This window comes from Staurois parvus, unplaced genomic scaffold, assembly GCF_062004578.1.
Source record: "Staurois parvus isolate SC_StPar_1 unplaced genomic scaffold, SC_StPar_1.0 ptg000934l, whole genome shotgun sequence".
In the NCBI taxonomy this organism is placed as follows: Eukaryota; Metazoa; Chordata; class Amphibia; order Anura; family Ranidae; genus Staurois; species Staurois parvus.
This window is the reverse complement of record NW_028318730.1, coordinates 782,918-799,557: the sequence shown is the minus strand read 5'-3', so window position 1 is coordinate 799,557 and position 16,640 is coordinate 782,918. Positions and strand designations below refer to the sequence as shown.

General features: G+C 41.7%; 1 long non-coding RNA gene across 1 annotated transcript in view; it reads left to right on the top strand.

Moving 5' to 3' along the window:
- Positions 1-324: 324 nt before the first annotated feature.
- Positions 325-16,640, top strand: part of LOC149441924 (uncharacterized) — a 66,893-nt gene continuing 50,577 nt past the window's right edge. Inside the window, exon 1 of the long non-coding RNA XR_016307269.1 lies at positions 325-615. This is a non-coding gene — a long non-coding RNA (uncharacterized LOC149441924). The remainder of the gene's footprint in view (positions 616-16,640) is intronic.

Here is a 16,640-nt window from a genome sequence, read left to right as displayed (position 1 = left end):
CTGACACTCAAGATTACAGCCACTCAAGTGCATGTGTCTCTCAAAGTCTGGAGCTGCCGAAAGAGAGAAGGATTTCTACTACTGTCTAATGCTATCTAGAGGACAATCCAGAAACAGTGAGTACTCTGTGATGAAAGGGGATTTTGATATTGCTGCACTTGCTGTTCATCTCTAGAGAATGGTCATGAGAAAGCCTGCTCTCTAATTCTCAGAGTGACACAGATCTTGGAAAGCCCAAGCTGCCAAGAATTAGCTATGCCTGCTGCTGATTGATGAGAGAACTCTGTCACTGTATATTACTGGTTTGTCTCCTCAAGACTTGTGCTGTAGCTGAAGAGTGTGTTTTGTTCCAAATCCCCACAGAAGCTTGCTGCTTTGAATATACTGAGCAAGTGTCAGTATATCAGGATTTTACCTGTATGGTAAAGATTTGTTGAAGTGTTGTTTTTCTTCTATTGCAATGTTCACTGGAAGATTCTGCTTAAAGGAGACTGTGCTATCCTGCTACCCCTGGATTACAAATACTCTCCCATGCAGAGAGTGAGCGCTCTTCCATTGATTAAAGGGCCCCAACGTTGAGAGACTTTAAGTTTCATCCCACTGGCCAGTGGTTAGGTAGGACATTTCTGCTCTAGATAGTACTGCTATAGCAAATGTCAATAAGCTGCTAAATCTCATTAACAGTTATTGTTTCATGTGTCAATGTTACTCTCATATGTCACCCTAGTCAGTGTGATACTAGTCAGTTTTTGGAGAATTTGGCGAGTGAATTGTGACTTCTTACTAACTGTGTTATGCAAAGTGGTATCTGTGTTTTATGTACATTACCTGTGTTAAATCAGCTAGTACTTTTCAGGGTTTGTCTTCTTCAATAAAACCCATAAAAAATATTCTCAGAGTGTCGAAGTGTTCTGGGTATAATCGGAGGTGTCACCAGATTCAGGTGGGAGCTGAACCTATATATCTAGCCAAGCATCACCCAAGGGTGTGCTACAGTGGTTGTAAAGGCTGAAGGCCTTTTACCTTCATGCTGTCAATCACAGTCAGTCAGCCAATGAGGAGAGAGAGGTTGAGGGGCCAAGCCGTGGCTCCGTGTGTGAATGGACACACAGAGCAGTGGGTGCTCCCATAGCAAGCTGCTTGCTGTGGGGGCACCTAACAGATGGGAGGAGCCAGGAGAGCCTGCGGGGGACCCGAGAAGAGGGGGATCCAGGCTGCTTTGTGCAAAAGCACTGCACGCAGTAGGTAAGTATAGACATGTTTGTTATTTTACAAAAAAAATTAACCTTTAGAATTGCTTTAAAAAGGAAACTAATACAGACATCAGTCCATCACATCTAAGAATTGTTAAGTTGCAATATAATAAGTGTTTACTTTTGGGTTTAACCTCCTCGGCGGTATGAATATTTCAGATTTTTGGTGCTGAAAGTGGTACCATTATTTTGCATGGAAATATGTAGTTTTTTTATTGTAGGCTGTAATTTTTAGGAATAACTCACTGAAATCTGTCCGAACAAGAGTCTAGTAAACATTCCGGATATGATAAAACTTGAAACACGAAATCATAAATTATAATTTAATAAATAATCGTAAAAAATAATAATAAATTTAATTCAATAATATAATCAAACCAAAAACACTGAAATTTGAAATACAGAGGCAAATTCGCACATCACTGAGCAAAGTCGCAGAATTGTTTTCAGTGTCTGATGACAAATTTCCCCATGAATCATTATCATTCAATTCTGCAAGTGGTTCTGATTTACTATCGCTGTTCTCTAGCTGGTCTAAAACCGATTTTGACCTAAAGGGACGCTTTTTGGACGCCATGGACTTTTCCCAGTTTCCAGGCAGAAAGAACAGTCAAAATGCAGGCAGGGCACAGGACAAAGCAGTAGGGACAAAATGTATGTGAAATGCTTTGAAACAGCAATGTTTTGCTATGTAATAATCGTTTTCAAAAAAATGAAATTTTTTAAAACATTCAAATTTTCCGCCGGTTTCGGTGCCCGTATGTCCCAACGTCACAGGGACAGGAACATGGAAGCTGGATGCTGGCATTGGCCGGAGGAGATGGCCAGGGACGCTGCAGGGGACACATCGCGGGAGCAAAGGACAAGGTAAACGCTGCAGGGAATCCCTGAGCAACGCCACATGGTAAGCCTGAGTGTAGCTCAGGGATACCACTTTTGGTACTGAAATTTTACCCCGAGCTACACTCAAGAATACCGCCAGAGAGGTTAACACTGCTTTAGGTGGAATTTGCTACATTCATCTTCCTTTCAGTCTGCACTCTGCAACTCTAGAAGGTATGAATATAGTATAGTCAATATCACATGCTTTTTCAAAGTAAAGCCGGCCATAGATCATAAAAAATTGAGAGGGGTTATAATCCTCCCTTATGTTAAGCAAAATGAAAAAAAAAAACAGTTTTGGTGCACAGAAAAAAGACACGTACAATTACTAAAACCAAATGAATGAAGTACTTGTTCTATTTACAGTATTTTTATCTCTTTTCCTCCATCTTTCTTCCCAGGGCATAAAGTAGTCTTTGAATTGAACCAGACGTAAAATGAATACCAGTGCTACTAAACTTCCTGTGCCTTTGTGGGAAGATTAGGACCCACTTTTTCTTGTGATAAGCCCCACCCCCTATCAGTCATCTTTTAAATACCAGAATTTCAATGGGCATTAGAGGCTCTGGCACCTAAAAGTTGGATTTCATGACTTGTCACCTGGAAAGCTAAATCCTGAATTGGACAAAATTCATGGTTCTATGTAAAGCCTGAGCCCTGTGAGCCTGTAGAGCAATTTGGATCCTAGGCTCAGGCCTTGACTTCATTCCAAGTCATAATTAAGCTCTCCAGGTGCTAACTTTAATATTTTAAAACTCACTGAATTCATTGTTGAGAGACAGTAAGTTAATCTCTCCCAAATGTTATAGTCTGATTTACTTAACAACGTGGTTCACAGAAAAATATTGAGGTGCAAAATAATTAATCCACTGTCACTAATTCTTTGGTTTTTATTCTGCTATAATCAAGGCAATGAAAGTTAAAGAGGAACTACACTGCATCTAAGCAGCACAAACCAAAAACACTATTTAATTCATTCATAATATTCAAATCAAACTCCCCCATCCATCCATGTCTCCATGCTCTTTTTTGCAGAGAAATCACTTTGAAAAACACCCCTCTAGCATTTCTGGCCATAGCCATCTTAAGTAAGGGCAGATGAATGTACTTCCTGGAATCTGCAATCCATCTGCCATCTGCCTTAGCTGAAAAAGCCCATCCTTCCTGCTGAAGACTCCTGGGATGTATGACATCATTTAAGAAGGAATGAGGGGAGTGTATCAGCGCAATCACTGCTAAGAGTCCTTGGTAATGACATCATTTGCCTAGGTGTGAAAACCAGGAAGTAACTGGAAAAAAAATGTAAAATAAAAGTTTAAAACACGTAAATATAATATACTTTCCTATCTATTTACTAATGCTAGCAGCATAAGGATTGAAAATAGTCAATGCAGATTGAGAGAGTGAAGTTCCATTTTAATTTATGAATTATTAACATGTATTTCTGCACTTAGCATTATTATTATGTCCACAAGTGTGCTACCATAGGTACTGTATGAGCTGATCTTGTCAGTTTCACAAATTTGCACAGCTGACCATTTTTACAAGACTGGATGACCTGTAATCTTTTCTGCAAATTACTAAATCTGGATTCTGCTGTGTGGATTGTTCTAAACACTATGGTTATGCAGCACAGATTGTATATTCTCCAATGGTTTATCTTTTTCATATGCAATTTATGTTGGTTTCTGCATCAGCATACTGACTGCCCAGCCACTACATACTGCTCATTCTCTGCCCTATCACTACATACTGCTCATTGACCACCCTGCCACTACAGACTGCTCACTGACTGCCCAGTCACTAAATACTGTTCTCTGACTGCTATGCCACAACATACAACTCACTGACTGCCCTGCTACTGCAAACTGTTCACAGACCACCCTGCCACTACATGATGCTCACTGGCCTACCCTGCCATTATATACTGCTCACTGACTGCCCCATCCCTACATATTGCTCTGACCGCCCTGCCAATACATACTGCTTACTGACCCCCATGCCACTACATACTGCTAATTGACTGCCCTGTCACTACATAATGCTCACTGATTTCCCTGCCCCTACAGGCTACCCCACCTTGCCACTACATACTGCTTACTGACCACAATACCATTACATACTGTTCTGTTCACTAACTGCCTTGGCACTACATACTGCTCACTGACTTCCCTGGCACTATCCACTGATTACTGACTGCCTTGCCACTACATACCATTCACTGACTGCCATGCCACTACGTATTGCTCACTGACCACCCTGCCACTACATAACTGCTCACTGACTTCACCGCCACCACATGCTGTTCTACCCTGCCACTGCACACTGCTCACTGACTGCCCTGCCACTACATACTGCTCACTCACTTCCTTGGCATCACCTACTACCCTAGCCTGCCACTATATAATGCTTACTGATCGCCTTGCCACTTCATACTCCTTACTAACTACCCTGCCACTACATACCACTCACTGACTGCCATGCCACTACATACCGCTCACTGATTTCCCTGCCCCTATAGGCTACCCTACCTTGCCACTACGTACTGCTTACTGACCACCCTGCCACTACTTACTACTTATTGACTACCCTGGCACTACATACTGCTCACTGGCTTCCCTGGCACTATCCACTGCTTAGTGACTATCCTGCCACTACATACCATTTACTGACTGCCATGCCACTACACATTGCTCACTGACTGCTTTGCCACTACATACTACTCACTGACTGCCATGCCACTACATATTGCTCACTGACCACCCTGCCACTACATAACTGCTCACTGACTTCACTGCCACTACATGCTGCCCTACCCTGCCACTGCACACTGCTCAGTGACTGCTCTGCCACTACATACTGCTCACTGACTTTCTTGGTATCACCTACTACCCTAGCCTGCCACTATATAATGCTTACTGACCGCCTTGCCACTTCATACTGCTTACTAACCGCCTTGCCACTTCATACTGCTTACTGACTGCCCTGCCACTACATACCACTCACTGACTGCCATGCCACATACTACTCATTGATTTCCCTGCCCCTATAGGCTACCCTACCTTGCCACTGCGTACTGCTTTCTGACCACCCTGCCACTACATACTGCTCACTGACTACCTTGGCAATACATACTGCTCACTGACTTCCCTGGCACTATCCACTGCTTAGTGACTATCCTGCCAGTACATACCATTTACTGACTGCCATGCCACTACATATTGCTCACTGACTGCTATGCCACTACATACTACTCACTGACTGCCATGCCACTACATATTGCTCACTGACCACCCTGCCACTTCAGAACTGCTCATTGACTTCACCGCCACTACATGCTGCCTTACCCCGCCACTGCACACTGCTCACTGACTGCCCTGCCACTACATACTGCTCACTGACTTCCTTGGCACCACCTACTACCATAACCTATCACTATATAATGCTTACTGACTTCCCTGCTACTTCATATTGCTTACTGACTGCCCTGCCACTACATACCACTCACTGACTGCCATGCCACTACATACTGCTCATTAACTGACCTGCCACTACCTACTGCTCACTGACTGTCTCACAATACATACTGTTCACTGATCCCCCTGCTGGTACATACTGTTTACTGACTGCCCTGCCACTGCATACTGCTTACTGATTTCCCTCACTACTACATACTGCTCACAGACCACCCTGCTGCTACATACTACTCACTGATTGCCTTGCCACTGAATATTGCTAACTGATCGCTCTGCTGCCTGATACCATTCACTCTATAGCTCTGCACTGCCATTTCTTACTGCATACTTTTTTGTTTACTTTTGTATTTTTTATCTCCATAACTACAACTTTCTTATATATGCTTAATTAAGTATGGAATTAGGTAACGATATGCCTCTTGTAAAACCATGTCCATTTTAAATGAATGCTTCATCCCCAAATAAAGTAATTATACTCCTACAATGGCTTGGTGCCCCAGGTATTTTTTTAAAAATGTTGGCAACTATGACATTCTGTGTTATTTAGTCAGTTGTAGATTTTGACCTATCAACAAAGTAAACATACATAGGTATATAATGTAGAGCCTTGTACCTTTTTCCTCCATGAAAGATAAGGTTGATACCATATCTATATGCTGCTCACTCAAACATTCCTAGATAATCGAGTACTTTAACTTGATATTGCTGCTCAGAACAAGTTAATTCTTACAACTAGTTTGACATAGTATGCATAGTATCTTTACAACATCTAGGACTACAGTTATGATCTGCAAAGAATTGCTGCAGTACATGATTACCCAGATTATCACAGATTTTTATAACCCATAAATAGTTTTTTAATTCTTAAAGCATATTTCTAGGCAAAACTTTTTTTAGTTTTGCATTGAGTGGGTAAAGGTTAGACCATATGGCAAATTTGTATTGCTGTCTGTGTCTCTACTGAAAGGTTGACCTTTCTTCTTTATCCAAAATCCAAAATGTTCTCCACAGAACATCAGGCAAGGGGAAATCTTCCAATGGTGTAACTTTTTTGGGGAAAATTCTAAGAGGGGAATTCCTCTAATTTTGAGACATTCCTTTTTGCATCTTTGGAAAATAAGTGAAGGTAATTTTCCCCAGTGGTACACCGACACCAAAAATAAACTGACAGTGGTTTTACTCACTCCCTACCCTATCCTAAACAAATAACCAAAATAGCTATACATGCACTTTAGATGAAATAATATGCTATTTTTGTTAAAAAATTGTTCACACGAGTGCAAAGACTGAACACTAACAAAACTGAGCTGCCCTGTACATGCTACTGGTTGCAGTTGTACGCAAACAACTCTGACTCCTGGACACAGAAATAACTAGAATTCTGTTACTGTACAGTCCTCTGTGCCCATGTGAATGAGCCCATAAAATAACCATTAAAACAGCTGAAGTCTTTGCTGCTCTATGGACATGTGGATCTAAAATGTATCTTAAATTTTAGTACTCCTACCAACTTACTGTTGACTAAAGTAAGATAATACAAATACCCATAGTGTTTCCCAGGGGCGGACTGACCATTTGGAAACACAGGCACCGCCGAGGGCCCGGGGTCAGTAGGGGGCCCCATGAGATGTCCCTGGTGCCTTTTTCATAGGCTTTTTTGAGTTTGGGCAAGGACACAGGGGCTCCATGATCCCCTATTGCTGGGGGCCCCATGAGTTGTCAGTCCGCCCCTGGTGTTTCCATGCCATAACGAGGAACTGGAGCTGTGTGAATGAAAGACATTGGTTTGCTGCTTCTGCCTAAGCAATCAATCAGTGCCTCTGCCTTGCTGATCGAACTCATAACGTGGCTGTGACAAGGAAGCATTGGTTTACTGGTTTATGAAGGAAGGATGAACCCTAATAAAAAGTAAGTATTTCAGGGATGTAGGCATTGTTTCTTTAATGGAGTCACAAACGGAATGAATTACTAAATTTAAAGAATGTTTTTAATGCAAGTGGTCCCAGAAATTAAATTAAATTCTCAGTGCTCAATAAATTATTACTTTTCCAGCATCTGCATCAGCGGTGCTCAACCTGTGACCCTTGGACCCCTCTGCTGTGGCCCTCGACCTCAAACCAGCAAAGTGCATGCCCGGGGTCAGCAAGCCATTGATCACGATCTGGGCTTGCCAACCCGCCATCCCAGAGCATCAGAGTGCAGCGGAGGAAGAAGGCAGCCTCAGAGGGAGCAGGAGCCACATAAGCCAAATCTTCCTCTGTAGCGCCACTTTCTGTCTCAGTTTGATACCAAGTGCACTTTGCCTGGGACCTTTCTAGCAGCCTGAAGCCAGCAGAAGCTTGGACAGGAGAGGCAGCAAATACAAGAACCTTTCCTCTCTATTTCCTCCTGAATTTGCTGAAATCTGGCTTCTTATCTTCTCCCTCCTGCATTCAGTGGCTACAGAAGGAAAATGTTCATTATTCTATTCAAAATGAAAAATGTGAAATTCTGAACCATTTCATTTCATTTTGGCTTGCGACTGGCTACCAAATCACTTAAATGGCCCTCCTTCTTTAAGAGGTTGGGCACCCTTGATCTACATTATATTGTGTTCTTATTCTTTGGATATGGTAGTCATTCAAATGTTCCTCAGATTAATTAGGTCACCTGACAGCTTTACATACACCTCCTTGTGGTGTCATTAGCAGAACAAAACAGCTATGAAAAAGAAGCCTGTGAATTTGGTCTAGAAAAATTGTAGCATTCTACTTACTGTGGGGTTGTTTGTTGTACAGCAATAAAGGCCTCAAAGAAGGTTTGTGGGATGGTCCCATGCTGTTAAGCTGGCTGCTGTCCTTTTTATTCAAGACTTTTAGGTACCTGCATGTATATTCACCATATTTCCAGAGCACCCCAGTTGCCTGAAATGCTGGGTGAAACTGGAGCCTGTATGGTCACCATGTAGCCTCACCGTTTCCTGTTGCCTTCAGCATCTTATTGCGATGGGTGGCCTCAACTGCCAATATTTAGTAGGAAGGGATGAGAATAAATGGGAATTATGCAAACTGTTGTTGCAAGGAGTTTAAAAGCTGTAAGGTTTGTCTGATAAACTGGTGCTATAAGGCATTGCCCCGATACTGAGGAATCACATAACATGAACTGGAATGGATACGAAATGAAGTGGTATTCACATGTATGACCGTCTTTACTGTACTTTACTCTGATTCCAGTAAAAAAATATATAGCTTTGCTTTATAGTCAGTCAAACAGATGAAAAACACAAACTGGATATTCCATTATTTACTCATACTGTATATCCCTTCATCATATCTGCCAATCTATATTCTGAGTATTTACGTGTTTTGTTTAACTGTATCTTGGGAAATACAAGCAACATCATTTTCTTACTAGTTCTTATTAGTGAGAAGAGAATTATTTTTATATTATACTCTATATACGGTTTAAAACTTTTTTACAAAAAAAAAAAAGTGTAGATGGAGCTGGACTTTTTTGAAAGTGCACCTGAATTTTGAAGATGATTTTCTCCACAATAACTACAGTTACAGAGGTAACCGCGTTGAACATAGAGACATAAAAAAGCGATAGACGAAAAAGACCACATGGTCCATCGAGTCTGTTTTTTTTTTATGTAAGGCTTTTGTATTTTTTGGTTTGTTTCTTTTTTTTTATTAACTTTTAACGTTTATATCTGAATATAGATTTATGTTTGTCCCAAGCATGTTTGAAGCCACTTAAGTTTACTCAAAGCATCAACTACCTTTTCAGTTGAATAATACTTTCTAAGATGGTTTTAAACTTTCCTCCTGTTAGTTTGATGTCATGTTCCCGACCTTGGTTTCATATTGAAAATACTGTCCTCTTGAACCTTATTCACCCCCTAGATGTATTTAAAGGTTTCAGTCATGTCCAGGGGCGGACTGACCATTTGGAAACTCGGGCACTGCCCGAGGGCCCGGGGTCAGTAGGGGGCCCCATGAGATGCCCCTGATACCTTTTTCATAGGCTTTTTTTTAGTTTGGGCAAGGACACATGATCCGCTATTGTCTGGGGGCCCCATGAGTTGTCAGTCCTCCCCTGGTCATGTCTCCCCTTTCCCTTCTTTCCTCTACTGTACATATTAAGTCCCGAAGTCTCTCCTGATATGTTTTATCCCTCAGACCTTTCACCATTTTTGTTACCTGTTCCTGGACTAGTTCCATCCAATAGATATTTTTTTGTGAGGTCTCCAGAAATAGACACAGTATTTTATATGAGGTTTCAGTAAAGTGCTTGTAATAGATTAGATTATGGAAATATTTAAATGTACATAGTCACAGGTTTACTTTAATGCCCATTTAAAACTACTTGTCCATCAAAGACTACCTTGTCCGCAGGGTTCCAATGCTGCTTTGTGATTTCACTGCAAAAGAACCATGTCTCCCTGTTAAAGGAAGTAGAAAATGATGGATCTACTGGCATCTGCACAACAGGTAATAAAGAATGTTATGGGTCAACTCAGAAGAAATATTATTGTGTTAATGTAAGGAAATATATCTTTAAACTGGCATCCATTTTTTAATTATTATTATTATACAGGATTTATATAGCGGCAACAGTTTGCTCAGCGCTTTACAATATAATGGGAGACAATACAGCAACAATACAGTTCAATACCAGAGGGTTCGGAGGGCCCTGCTTATATAATGCCTCCATCTTGAATATGTAACAGCTTTAGTTTCATTTCTCAGGAATTGCTTTCATTTCTCTGAAAACGGATGCACCTTATATGGTACCCCTCAGCAATTTGTAGTTTCTACTCTTCATGTAACTTTACTGATGAGAGTATAATGTTTATTGGTTATCCTGAGTTAGAAATGCCTGTTGAGTTTCTGTATATCATCTCTTCCTTTGTATTAAACTTTTAGAAATACTGCTTTTACACTTTGGTGTCTGGAGCTTTATTTCTTCAGGAGCTGGTGGTGGGATAAGCGAGGACAGGGCAGGCTAAAGACAGACAGAAATTGATCCTATCAGTTAATGGTAGTTATAAACTGCATTATTTATGTATTCCACTTTAACCAGCAAAGTGTTTTAAGAAAATATATTTTTACAAAAACGAGTCTATGATTTCACAATCTGGGACACTGGCTGGCTGATGATGGCCTGGCCACTTTCAATCACTCCCTTAGTGGCTTTCATTTTTTAGTTACGTAGTCTGGCTGAAAAAAGCAGTAAAAAAAAGTTGTAATTATACACCCACAGTTGTCAAGAGGAAAGAAAAAAAAAACAGCAAAGCATGATACAATTTGATACTGCAGGGGAAAAAATATTTCCTGATCCCCCGACAGGCAATCAGATATTCTCTGGATCAACTTTACCAGTTATATTCTGTGTATCTAAGAAATAAACCAGGCCCTTTTTAAAGCAATCCACTGAGTTGGCCAGAACCAACTCTTGAGTTAGTCTATTCCACATTTTCACAGCTCTTACTATGAAGAAACCTTTCTGTATGTGGAGACTAAATTTCTTTTCCTGCAGACATAAAGAGTGCCCCCTTGTCCTCTGTGATAACCTCAAGTTGAATAACTCTACCCCGAGTTCACTATATGAACCACTGATGTATTTATACAGGTTGATCATATCCCCCCTTAATGTCCTCTTCTCAAGAGAGAATACATTCAGTTCCTCTAATCTTTCCTCATAGCTGAGCTCCTCCATGCCTTTTATCAGTTTGGTTGCCCTTCTCTGTACTTTCTCCAGTTCCCCAATGTTCTGTTTGTGAATTGGTGCCCAAAACTGAACTGCATATTCCAGATGAGGTGTTACTAATGATTTGTACAGGGGTAATATGATATCTCTCTCTCTGTAGTCTATACCTCTTTCAATACAAGAGAGGATTTTGCTCACTTTAGAAACCACAGCTTGGCATTGCATGCCATTATTAAGCTTGTGATCTACCTGAACCCCCAGATCCTTCTCCACCATTGATTCCCCCATTTGTACTCCCCCTAGTATGTATGATGTATGCATATTCTTAGCCCCCAAGTGCATAACCTTACTTTTATCAGCATCAAACCTCATTTGCCTCATAGTTGCCCAATTAAACAGTGCATTGAGGTTGGCTTGTAAGTTGCAGACATCCTGTAAGAACGTTATTCCACTGCACAGCTTGGTGTCATCTGCAAAGACTGAAATGGGATTTTTAATCCCAGACCCTATATCATTTAAAAATATATTAAAAAGTAAGGGTCCCAACACTGAACCTTGGGGTACACCACTGACAACCCTAGACCGCCGTTCACAGTATGAATCATTAACCACTACTCTCTGAATACGATCTTTTAGCCAGTTTTCTATCCATTTATATTCAGATTTTTCCAAGCCCCTAGACTTTACCTTACACATTAGCCATGTGTCGGGAACTGTGTAAAACGTTTTTGTAAAATCCAAGTATACCACGTCCACAGACACCCCTCTGTCCAAGGTTTTGCTCACCTCCTCATAAAAAGAAATCAGATTTGTTTGACAACTTCTGTCTTTCATGAATCCATGCTGTCTGTTGCTTAAAATATTTTTTTCCAGCCAGAACTCATCTATGTGGTCTTTTATTAAACTCTCCAGTATCTTCCCAAATATAGATGTTAAACTAACAGATCTATAATTACTTGATAAAGATTTTGACCCCTTTTTAAATATCGGCACCACATTGACCTTACGCCAATCCAGTGGTACTATGCCAGTCATTAAATAATCCCTAAAAATTAGAAACAATGGCTTTGAAATGACAGAGCTCAATTCTTTAAGGACCCGTGGGTGTATGCCATCTGGTCCAGGTGCTTTATTCACCTTTATACTGTCTAAATAGTTCTGCATCATATCAATTGTGAGCCAATGTGGATCATCTGGGGCTGTGTCCATACCATGCTCATTATGGACAAGAGCTCCTCCATACTAATTTGTATACACAGAGCTGAAGAAGGTATTAAAGACATTGTCTTTCTCTTTGTCCCCAGTCACCCACTCTAGATTATTTTGTAAAGGGCCTACATGCTTGGACCAGGCCTTTTTACTATTAACCACTTGCGTACTGGGCACTTATACCCCCTTCCTGCCTAGGCCAATTTTCAGCTTTCTGCATTGTCGCACTTTGAATGACAATTGCGTGGTCATGCAACACTGTACCCATATGAAATTGTTATCATTTTTTTCCACACAAATAGAGATTTCTTTTGGTGGTATTTAACTGGCGCTGGGTGTTTTATTTTTTTGGGCTATAAACAAAAAAGAGCAAAAAATTTGAAAAAAAAATGATATTATAGTTTAGCAAACAGGTAATTTTTCTCTTTCACTGATATGCGTTGCTGAGGCTGCACTGATAGGCATCACTGATGGGCACTGATAGGTGGCACTGATAGGCAGCACTGATAGGCGGCACTGATGAGGCTGCACTGATATACGATGGACACTGACAGGCAGCACTGATGGGCAGCACTGATGGGTGGCACTGACTGATGGCACTGACTGGAGGCACTGCTGGGCACTGACTGATGGCACTGCTGGGCACTACTGGGTGACACTGCTGAGCAGCACTGCTGGGTGGCACTGATGGGGGGCACTGCTGGGCACTGGTGGGTGGCACTGCTGGGCACTGGTGGGTGGCAGTATTAGGCACTGATGGGCAGAGGTTGGTGGCACTGCTGGGCACAGGTGGGTGGCACTGCTGGGCACTTGTGGGTGGCACTACTGGGCACAGGTGGGCGGCACTGGTGGGTGGCAATGCTGGGCACTGATCATCAGGGCCCTGATGATCGGTTGCCAATCTGTCCTCTGACAATTGCCAGTTATCGGCAGTACTTTCCTCACTCTGTGACAGCGCGAGGAACATGCAGCTGATAACTGGCAACTGCATTTACCTGTGATCTGCTGTGTCATTGGACTTAGCTGATCACATGGTAAACGGCTGCTGTGATTGGCCTTTTACCACACCACGCGATCAGCTGTGTCTGTAGGACACAGCGATCATGGAGATCACTGGGTGTGTGCCCCCTAGGGTGCGCAGGAGGGCGTGTTCTGGGAGGACGTCATATGACGCCCTCTAAGGACTGGACAACTGTGCTGTAGCTGTCATTCAGCTATAGCACGGTTGGCAAGTGGTTAATATATTTGAAGAATTTTTATGGGTTTGCGCTGCTATCTTTTGCAATCCTTCCAATTTTCATGGATTACAAGGGCTCTCTGGAAATTAGGTTTGAATGTGGAGCAACTTGTATTATTATCCTGTTGCTAGATTCCTGTGTTTATTCAGCCTACATGTTTCCTTTAAGAATTAGCACTAAGGCTGTGGCTAAAACCACTCTTATAGAAATAAAGCTGCACAGGTGTCTAACGGTCTCCTACTTCCCCATAATTTCAATGGTAAATACTTCCATCAAAATAGGTATTAAAGTTCACTGTACATTGTAATGTCTTCCAAGTATGCAAGAATACAATGCTATTGCAATAATAAGTAAACATGACGACATTATAAGGCAATGCAAATCACTCCATATGGACACATTTTCCAATCATCTAGTTCCTCTACAAATCATTAACAGAAAATGGTTTCTTTGTTTTCTGAATTGCCTCTGTACATTCTGTGGTGCTATATAGCAAATATTTTGGAAAGGGTTTGCTATGTCTGTACATTGAGTACAAAGCAATAGATACTCTTTGAAAATCATAAAGCTAATGATTGCACTCACTAGCAGCAACTAGGGCACAGTCGTCACACACTGACAGCCAATGTCCCTGGTTTGACCTCAACCTACACACGACCCGCTCTCAATCTGGTTACATGTCTAATCCAATCCCTGTGCCTCCTGCTGTAAGAATACTAACAGGGCAGGGAGGAGATATTGAGTTAAACATATGGAGAGATCAGAATATTATGTCCATTCATATCAGATAAGAGATGACGGCTATGGAGGCAGATGCAGTTTTTTGAAAAGTTCATGAACATTGTCAAGTGCAAAGTTAATTACACTATGTTTTATTTCTAAATCTGTTATATATTAAAATACTCCCATCTAGGCTGGATCGTTTTGTCAGGAACTGGCAGAAATATGCAGCATAAAATGCTCATTTTGATGCACAATTATACACGATAATGCAGTTTTACAGTCCTGTGTCGATTAGAAGCATATGTGCTTCATCCATACCTCCTGACTTTCTGGGATGGGAAAGAGGAACACCTTTTAGCACAATGTATGTAGGTCAGTGTTGCCAACATACCAGATTGAAATTCACTGACATGACACCCACATTTTACTGGCACAGCCACGTTTTTACTGGCATTTCCAAAAGTTAACAATGACAGTTTTAAGTGCAAAGTTCAGTATTTAGGCTATAAAGAAGTATAAAATGCAATTAGCAATGTGATTTAGGGTAGATATTAAGGCAAAAACACATTGTTCTTATTTTATTTTCAATATAGTAAGTAAGTAGCTCATGGATAGGACTCAGGAGGGTAAGAAATCAGAATGGGCAGGCACACACATAAAATTGACTCTCAGACTGACAATGACAGCAGTGTGCAGCAGCACAGATGATGATGACACCTCACTGACATCACACTTCGGTTCCTGTGTCACAGTGACAGTCTCCATGTCAGATGGTCCCTTCAGTCCACTCCAGTCCAAACAGCACTGACAGTCCCGTTCCCGACTTGCCTTGCTCCCGTCCTTCAAACCCGATCTGCTCAGCTCCATTGCACCATGACATCACATGACACACTCCGGCACTGCCTCCTCCAGACCCACCCCCTGCAAGTGGATCTAAGGTTGTTAGCATTCGCAAAACCCGGCGTGGGCTCACACTGTCATCCTACTCCAGCTACACCCATGGGGTTAGTGGTGTGTAAGACCTTACCATTTCAACTCTCTGATGTGAGAACTGACCCAGAGGTCAGATATGTTGTGCTGCATGCTCTAATCTATGATAAGAAAATGGGTATTATGGATCTTTACCTACCTCCTCCTGCTAATCCACAATCATTATATACCTTGATGCAATTACTGGTTCCCTATGATACTGATGAAGTTTTGATTCTTGGGGATATTAATATGGTCCCTTAACCAGATTTGGATAGACTCCGCTCCTTGGTCCATCTTTCCTCTGATCTTTCCAAATGGGCCTCAGCCATTGCTTTGAATGATGTCTGGAGGCATTTCCACCCTTCTAGTAAGGAGTATACTTGCCATTTGGCCACATATAGGACCCTGTCCCATATAGACCTAGCCTATGTCTCTCCGACAGCCCTCTGTAATGTAAAAGAGGTCACATTCTCCCATGTGGGGTTTTTGATCATGCCCCCCATATGTTTGACTCTATCTGTCTCTCAGTCCCCAGGGGAATGACTGTGGTGTCTTTCCAGATTCTGGGCAATGGATCCGAGACTTCAGGAATCAATTAGTGAATATTTTATAACTACTGGGTATTGAATGACAACTCCACTACTCCCCTGGTATGTTGGAAGCCTTTAAGATGTGGATTAAAGGTGAATATATCTCATGTTTATGCACTTCAAAAATAGGCAGCTTGCTATTTGAATACCCTGGAGGTGGAGTTTAAGCAATTGGAAATGGCTTGTGTGGGGACCCCAGATAGGAATCTTTATTCGGTCTGGCAATGGGCATTGAGAGACCCTTCCATCTTTCGGGTGGAACAAAGTAAAAAGTCCTTGTTACATTCTGCTCAGAGGGTGTACAAATACGGTGACAAGAGTGTGCGGTTGCTGGCTTGGTTGGCATTGGGTATTTTTCCTCTACACATATTGGTGGTATTCAAGATCCTGCTGGTCATCTTTTAGCTTCTCCAGATTTGACTAATGCTAATTTTTTGGAATTTTGGGGGAGTTGTATATATCTAGAGCCCAATTCTCCAGAAGACCATAGGGCTATTACAGGGGGGAAAGACCCTGGGGCAGATGGTACACCAACTGAATTCTACTCTCAGCGCATTCAACTTTTGGCTCCCAGGCTTACAGTACTGCCCTGTTTTTGGAGTTTGC